The sequence below is a fragment of the Solanum tuberosum genome, unplaced genomic scaffold (genome assembly GCF_000226075.1).
Source record: "Solanum tuberosum cultivar DM 1-3 516 R44 unplaced genomic scaffold, SolTub_3.0 scf00164, whole genome shotgun sequence".
Taxonomy (NCBI): Eukaryota; Viridiplantae; Streptophyta; class Magnoliopsida; order Solanales; family Solanaceae; genus Solanum; species Solanum tuberosum.
The window spans coordinates 360452-368179 of record NW_006239092.1 but is presented as its reverse complement, the minus strand read 5'-3'; positions in this window follow the sequence as shown (position 1 = coordinate 368179).

Genomic DNA, 7728 nt, shown 5'->3' with positions numbered 1-7728 from the left:
TTTTTTTTTCCTTTTTTAGTGCAACAACAATTTGTTTCTGATGTATCGTTTATAATGTATCTTGGTGGAACCAATGTATCCGGCTGCATCCATTTACAAGGGATTTTTGTAATATAGATATTATTAGGGATATGATGTAATTTACATATTAGACTATGGGATTCCTTTAATTTTTACTATTTTTATCCCACATTCTTTCCTTTTTCATGTTTGTGATAATACTCAAGTTAAAATTTTAATATGTGTTTGGACCTCAACATCGATAATCCACCGTTTTATTCTTTGTGCTATTTTTTCTAGTTCTTTTTTTTTTAAATCGTTATTTATGTCTTAAATGATTAATCTATTGTTTAGAAAATAATAATTTTGTTGTTAGTGTACAAATTTTATAAAATAAATTAAAGGGCTCTTAATATGATTTTGCCTCAGGCCACGAGATTCGTTGAGCCGCATTTATTCAAGAATTTAAAATTTTAAAATCAGTCTTCATCGTAGTATCATATAGGAAATTCATGACACTATCACATAGTTTATAATTTTTCAAGAATCATGGCAGTATTCTGAATTTTTTCACTTGTTTAAATTTAAAATTCATGCCAAAGTTACGGTGTTTCTACATGAAAAAGTGGCTGCTAATTTTCAACAAATTTTCAAACGTCAATTGTTGTTCCAAGATCTATCCGGAAAAATGGATATCCAGTATTAATTGGGATTTTTACGTAACGGTAAAGGCGACAAAAAAAATTCAACAAAAATGACCGTTATGTATATGTGATATATCAATGCTGTATAAATAGTGTATAATCATGTATGTATGGTATATAGTTATGTAATAGAGACATATATACCCAGTGGCGTAGCTAGAAATTTCAAGAAGGGTGTCAAAGAATTGTACGCGAGTATATTTTTTCTTTTGGATGAATGAGTGCACTAGAAATTTTAAAATTAAACTACATAATATACATGAATTTTTTTGAAGAAAAGTAGGTAATATACAGTAAAAATTTGAAAAAAAAGAGGCTTAATGTTGTTGCTAGCAAGATTTGAACTCTCAACTTGGCTCTTTCAAGGCACCTTAAATTACTAGGCTACAACATCTTGTTGTGTTAAGGGTGTCCAGAATACGTTATTTAAGCACTTTGTCTATTATTTTACTTGTATATACGGTATAATTTTCCGACTTGAACACCCTAAAGACTATGTAGCTACGCCCCTGTATATACCTATACATTGTTTATACAATATTTACATGTTCTCACAAAGTTAGTTTTTTTTTTTTCAATCCCAACCAACTCAAATCTCCTCTAAACAGTTCCAAATTTTTTTATATGAGTTCCTCTCATTGTTTCAAGTCTTTTGATATGTTATTCACTTGAAACGATTCAAGTTTGTGGCAGGTCAAATTTTAAAATTTGATCTTCGAAGTTCTTCAATGACAAATTGTTTCATTTTTCCTTCTCATACTTCAACTATCCTAGTCTTACTTTCCACATCTTGTCCTCCACCATAGCCACTCCCACCTCGTCCCGAACCACATTTTCCAACACTACAACCTAAACCTGCAATTCTCAGAAACGGGCCCGGGCCCATTTACAATGTCGATCCAGTTTCTTCCTCAGTTCAGGGCCCAAAAAAGGCTCATTTTTATCCTTCATCTAATTATACGTTTTCCTCTTCTTTTTTCCCCCCATTAAAAACAGAAATTACTTTAACACAAATAAAATAGGGGGAAAAAGCCTATATATATAAGTAGATTTGTCCCTTATGTAATGTAGGATTCTGTGGAATATCTATTAGAACTTCTTTATGTAATGTAATTAACTTTTTGCGTCGGATTATACTCCAAATTCATGAAGAAAAAAAAAAAAAGCAATGAAAAAAAACTGGATCTTTGAATTTTCTAAGGAACATATTACTTGCAACTTGCTAATTTTATTTTTTTTAAATTACAAGTTGTTTTGATCTTTAATGACCGACAAAAGTTGCACATAAAATTAGATTAGTCAACTTTTTTTTTCTCTCTCTCACTAAAAATTAAAATTAAAAAATGAACAAAATCAATAGATTCTCACGAACCAAATTCTTTCTTCTTGATATTTTTGTTCCTTTCAAAATGGTATATTTAGGGAATAAAATATTGGTTTTTAAAATTTTTATTTGGGGTGAAAAAGACATTTTTTTTAATTTCATATAAGGAGAAGGGAATTATATTCTTTTAAGATAGATTTGGGTAGGGGACCATATGGCCTTTGGACTATTAAAATTGATTTGGTTTAAACAAGATATATTACTAATTATAATTAGTGTTATTACACCAAGTGACGGTGCCTTATTCTCAAGAATAATCTTCTTTAATTATCAAATTTTTAATGAGAAATTGAATAATAATTATGTATAATGTAGAGGAAGACACTTAATTATTCAAGTAAGAAGTGTAATGATATACAATAGGTACTAACACGAGTAATTTTAGAACTAATTAATGTATTATTTATGTAAAGAAAATATATAAGACAAAGATAAAGGAGATAAATAAATTAAAGAAATGTGGTATTGTTTTAATTATTTATATGACGGCTGATAAGTGATAAGAATAATTGTACATATAGTATCTTACAATATAAGCACGTGAAACTTTTTTTATATCTGCAAATTGTATGCAAATCAAATCACATTTCAACTTTGATTGGTTTGTGAGATCTTATGATAGAAGCAATATGGATTTACACAAATCTAGGGACGTGCACGCTTGACAAAATTCTGATAAAATCAAATCCTTTTTTTTGGTATATATATCTTTAAATTATCATGTTCCAAAACAAAGAGTTCTCTAATTATTGGTCAATAGAATATTCATGTAACTTCCACTTCCGTGAAGGTCAATCGAGTTGATTGAGCATAAGATTTTTCATATAAGGGCACTAAGTTTCATATCATTTGTATGCATTTTTTCGATCGAGCTTGTCACATTAGCTTAACTTGTTTAGTATGAATTATATCTTCTATGTGATTTGCAGGTTATTGTAATAGAGCAGAGTTTATTTAAAGCACGAGTAGCAAATTGCGGGTCCTTACTAAAAAAAAAAAGAATATTTATGTAACTGTTCAATTGGACTATGATTGCCAACTCGGTTTTGACACGAATATTAATTTTCCAGCTCATACTTTTTTGTTGTTATTAGTATTTTTTTCTATTTTTTCATAATTAACTTTTCATTGGTATATGATATCTCAGTCAAAAAATGTACTTTCCGACAGCTTGCTTCTTGTTGGTGGAAGAGTGACTAACATATGATTTTGGATTATCTTTTTCTAATAATATTACACTTTTTATCACTCGGTACTAATCTAAGTCTAGCCTCTTTTTTTTTCTTTTTTTTTCCAGTGCGGTTCACACGTATTTTAAATTTTAATTTATTTTTCAAAAAAGTTTTGTAAGGTATCATTATTTTTTGTTGAGTTCAGTTTGATGATCAACAAACAATGAAATGACATTGTGGTGAGCTGGCTATTGGTGAAGAACACAGTCATGCTCTATAAGTTCTTAGATAGAATTGTCACATAATCGCATTTGAATTAGGAGTAACTTTCAATAATAATGATATAATCAATGTAATTTAACAAGTGAGATATATGGAGAGCGTGATGTGTATGCAATCTTATTTCTATCTTGTGAATATAGAAGAGTTATTTTCAATAGATCATCGGCTCAAGTTAAGTAAAATAAAATCACGTATGGAAAGGAAAATATAATACAACAAGTAATATTAAAATTGGAGAACATTAATGTATGGGATAAGGGTCTGAAAAATATCCCAACTTTGGTCGGATTTGCTGTTGCGTTACTAAACTTTCATGAGGACCTATTACCTCCCTAGACTATTTAATACTGTATTTTAAACATATATATTTGCCCACGTGGACATAAAAAATAATGCAAAATTATAAATAGTAATGTGTCCACGTGGGCACATATATACCTTTAAAATACACTATTAAATAGTTCAGGGGGTAAAAAATACGGTATTAAATAGTTTAGGGAGGTAATAGGTCCTTATGAAAGTTTAGTATCGCAACAGCAAATCCGACCAAAGTTGGGGTATTTTTCAAACCCTTATCTCTTAATGTATTGTGTGAGTGAAAATGAGTCCTAATAAGAGGTACTGGATATCGCTCAACGACCTACTAACCTTCTACCATAATCGTCAACCTTCATATCTTCCTATCTATGACTATATCCTTGGAAATTAAGTATGTCTATAATAATCATCTAATCTTTTCAGTATTTCTTTGGCATACCTCTATCTTTCTTATATTTGTGATTTCCAACCTCTCGCACCTCCTCAAGTAACTTTCACGCATAATTATTTGAATCGTGTTATAGGATAATACTCAAGGAAAGTCGTATTTTCTAATCATACCTCCTACATTCTTTAGGGTGAGGAAATATCTTTTTCATTGTGTTTATCCCCCTAATTGTTGCTAATAATGCTGGTTTATACATTGCATTGAGAGAATTATGAGATCAAAACTAATTAGAAACAATCACATGTGTTGGTTAGAAAGATCAATCTAAAGAGCCAAGGCCGTTCATGTTTGAAGTGATTTTCAATTCCTCAATTGGTCAAAGTTAGTTTAGTAGATATTTTGAGTTGTAACCTAATTCACTCGTTCAAGAAGTACTTTAATTTGTTAGGTATTTTTTTGCCCTTTTAATTAGGCAAAAATCACTACAAAAAAACATTGTAAAAATCGACGGATAGGGTTGATTTAATATTTTTTTCCCTTTTGATTAGGCGAGATCACTACTAAAAACATTGTAAAAACCGAAGGATAGGGTTGATCCAATATATTTTTTTCCCTTTTAATTAGGCGAATCACTACTAAAAACATTGTAAAGACCGACGGACAGGATTGATCCAAAAAATCTAAGGAAAACCTACCCATTCCGTCATTTTTTTATAAAATAAATAAATAAAAATATATGATTATAAGAAAAATCGATGCAGTCCCTTGATTTTTGAAGCGCATAATTGCAGTTTATCAAAAGAGGTTTACAGGTTGAGTAGTAGAATTATTCAAAACCATAGTCCATAGAAAATACTTGAGTTCGATTTTAAGTATTTATATTTTTAAATATTTTTGAAAAACCAACCCCTGTCCATTGGTTCTTTGAAATCGAAATGCTGAAATTCGACGTTACTTGAGTGCGTTCGCTAGAAAAGAACTTAACTCTGTACGTTAATTTTAACTTATTTTTTAGTAGTGAATAAAATTAGAAGTGTAACTATATATAATCGAGTGATTGTATGCGTTAAAGGGGTAAAGGAAGTCCCTTAGTTAGGTACTTATTAAACATATTAATTAATTGGAGACTTGGCGCTCGAAAAGCCACTCAAAGGCATCAGTGGAATTTCGTTGATTCTAAAGGCTACTTATGATTAACAATAGTAATTATTATAATAATAATTAAAGAAAATCTGTTGGTAGTTTGAAAAATGGAAGCATGCTATTATGATGGCTAAAAGCTAAAATATCAGTGCTGTCAGTTTATCTTGAAAAAATCTAATGAAAAAAAAATGTATTTACAAATAATTAAAAAAAATAAGAAGGGTGGGGGGGTTGAAGGAATTTTTTAATATTATCTTTGTGAAGAAGGGAATTAATGAGAGTAGTGGAGCATAGGGAATGAATCAAATGTATGAAAATTCTTTTATGTATATGATTAGAGAATATATAATTGATCAATTTGGCAATTATGCATGTGTTATTTTAATCATTTAATTAGGAACCTGATACCTTTAGTCTAACTAGATTTTGGAATCATCTTAGAGTTATATATCAAGATTGGAACTAATTATTCATATTTAATTTGGTTTAGTTAAAATCAAGTATATGATAATTCTCTTTTTTTTTTAACATGTGAAATATTAATTATTAAAAACTAGAAATTAGTACAAAACATTGTAGGTGCTTCAAGAGTACAATAGTTTCTAAGTTGAGTCAAATTGTTATAAGTAGTACTAATGACCTTCCTAACAAAAGGATAATGATTGTATTTCGTCTTTGTTTTATCTTTATTATTCACTTTTACCTATCCACTTTAGCATATTAAAAGATCAGAATATTTTATTTTTTTAAAATCGCGCCATTTTTTACCTGCACATATATGCCTTTAATTTCGTGCAAAGTGAACCTAGTCAAGCAATAAAAGGAGAAAGGAAAAAGACCTTCCTCGCGCATAGACAAAACATCTTTAGCGAAGTCTCTCCTTCCTAACCTCTCCTACAACATTCATTTCGTCAAAAAAGGATGAAGTAGGAAAATTGACTACTCTATTTGGGCGTGGACCAAGAAAAAAATAGCAATTAAAGGAAAACTAAAATGTATTGGCGAAGAGGAATGACTCTTAATATTAAATACTCATTCTCCAAATCAATTGAGACTATACACCAACTAACATAAATATTATTATAAAATAAGTATTTTATTTATTATTTATTTAAGAAAAAATCATTGTGAAAAGGTAAAAGTAAACATAAGAAATAGTAATCGTGAAGGAACTATAATAAATAACACATATTTTTCTCCAAGTAAGTGGGGTACGTATTGTTGGGAAAACGCGGACAAGCACAAACATATATATGGTAAAAGTAATAGAAATAAAATAGGAAAATAATGACACCAAGAATTTTACGTGGAAACCTTTCAAAAAAGGGAAAAACCACGGGCCAAGAGGAGCAACTGATATCACTATAGTAAGGAATTTTACACTGTGTAGTCACAAATACAATTCTCAAAGTGACTACTACACACTCAAAAGGAATAACACTCTTTTGATTTCCACCTTACTAAAATATCGCTCACACTTTATTTTTCTTCACAAACTATTTTTCTTATATAGTCTATGGAAACCTCACAACTCTCTATATTTTTCTTTCTCTGTGAATTGGTATTTTACAAATGAGCTAATAAGCTCCTTTTATAGAAGAAATTTGTTACCCACCGAAAGTTGTGTTTCTCAACATTTGCTGCCAACTATTGACAATTGCATTGTTGAAAAGCAATAATTGAATAATGGTGCAACAAATGTTGAAAAAACAATAATTGAATAATGGGGTTGGACCCCACAAATCTCCCCATCTAGTCCCATTCACTGGAAGGAGGTATCTTCATCTTCTTTAGAGAGAACTCATACCCATAAGTTCTTTGCATAACTCGAACTTGTCTTTCGATATCGTCTTGGTCAGCATATCTGCAGGATTTTCACTTGTGTGGATCTTTTTGACGTGGAATGATTCACTCACCACTTTCTCACGAATCCAATGATATCTGACGTCGATGTGTTTTGTTCTTGCATGGTACATGAAGTTCTTGCTCAAGTCTATTGCACTCTGGCTGTCACAATAGACAATATACTCTTATCTGATGCAAACCAAGCTCTTGAAGAAATTGCTTGAGCCATATCATCTCCTTGCCGGCTTCAGTAGCCGCAATATACTCAGCTTCAATTGTAGATAGTGCAACACACTTCTGCAACTTCGACTGCCATGATATAGCTCCCCCTGAAAAGTAACAATATCCAGTAGTGGATTTTCTGTTATCAAGGTCACCTGCCATATCAGCATCTGTATAGCCCTTCAAGATTGGATCTGATGCTCCAAAACACAAGCATTCATCTGAGCTTCCTCTAAGATATCGGAGTATCCACTTCACAGCTTCCCAATG